The sequence below is a fragment of the Cyprinodon variegatus genome, unplaced genomic scaffold (assembly GCF_000732505.1).
Source record: "Cyprinodon variegatus isolate N-32 unplaced genomic scaffold, C_variegatus-1.0 Scaffold960, whole genome shotgun sequence".
In the NCBI taxonomy this organism is placed as follows: Eukaryota; Metazoa; Chordata; class Actinopteri; order Cyprinodontiformes; family Cyprinodontidae; genus Cyprinodon; species Cyprinodon variegatus.
In genome coordinates, this window is record NW_015151413.1 from 3,646 (window position 1) to 5,185 (window position 1,540).

Below are 1,540 nucleotides of genomic sequence, written 5' to 3' on the forward strand. Positions count from 1 at the left end.
GTGAACCCATCATGACAGAACACTGCGACCAACCGACTAACCCAGCGGAACCACTCTGGAGGATTCTGAATGATCAACGGGCCCAGATTCAGAGCCTTGGAACCTCCCTCCGTGAGAGCCACGAAGAACTGGCTAGGAGATTTGAGAGCGCCATTCGTGATGTTCACGACCGGTTTGTGGACAGATTCGTTCGTGAGCTTAACACTTGATTTGATGTGTTTTTACAGGAGTTTTCCAGACAATCAACTCCTAGAGCGGAGCCCGTTCAACTTCCGTTTCCGGAACCAGAGCCTGTCACGTCACTTCCGGAATTCCGTCCGTCTCTCCCAGAGAAATTTTCAGGTATCCCAAGCAAATGTAAGGGATTTTTGTTTCAATGCCGACTTATTTTTCAGAACTCTCCTGGCAGTTTCCCAACTGAAGAAAAGAAAATAACGTTTATTCTGTCCCAACTAACCGGACGTGCCCTTGAGTGGGCGGCGGCAAGGTTTGCCTCTGAAGACAGCCTCAGATGTGATTTTTCCGATTTTGTTTCCGAGTTTTCCCAAGTGTTTAACCATGATTCTGACCAAACAATTGACTCTCGTGCTCTGTTGAATCTTAGACAGGGAAATTCCTCTGTAGCCGATTTTTCCATTGACTTCCGGGTTAAAGCTGCAGCCTCAGGCTGGAATGAGTGTGCACTTAAGAGTGCTTTTTTCAAGGCTTTAAACGAAAACATTAAAGATGAACTCGCCACACTCGAGGTACCTGAGACTCTGGAGGAACTCATCAGGTTGACAATTAGTTTGGACAACCGTCTTCGAACCAGATGCAAGTCAAAGATTAAGAGTCATATTTTTCCAGTTTCTACGGCTAAGAGAAGGGACACCTCTTCCTTTGTTTCTCCCGAAGAGGAGTTCAGAACTGAGAGCCTTGCCCAGCCTGAATCTGATCCTGTGTCTAGAACTCATTTTGTTCCACCAGCTTTTGAATCAACTGAGGGGGAGCCAATGCAGATCGGTCACACTAGGCTCACACCCGATGAGAGGAAGAGAAGGTTTAAGGAGAAACTTTGCTTTTATTGTGGAATATCCGAGCATCCAGGAGCCCACGGTGGGCGCCCCAGGACACCTCGGAGGCTGCAACGGAGTCGTCGTGGGCGGCCCTCTCCATGCTGCGGCCAGAGCTGCAGTCGGCGGTCCTCTCTGAGTCAGCTCCGGTGCCGCAGTGGGCGGCCCCGCCCTGCACCTATTTCTGAGCTGCTACCGGTGGTCTCCCGGTAAAACATCAGAGACTTTCTTTGTTGACGTCCACCTTTAGTGGATTGTTTTTTGTTCTGGGACTCAGTTTTTGTTTTTTCTTTTTCTTTTCCCCTCCGCCCACCCTGGGTGGGTTGGTTTTTTGTTATGGACTCTGCTTCTTGCCTTCCTAGTATGGTGCCCCCTGCGCCCACCCTTGGTGGGTTGTTTTTTGTTTCCTTGTTTCCCTAGGTCTTATCTGGAGCGTCTGGTATCCGCCCTTGAGGGGGGGGGTACTGTTGGGAGCTGGAGTAGTACCA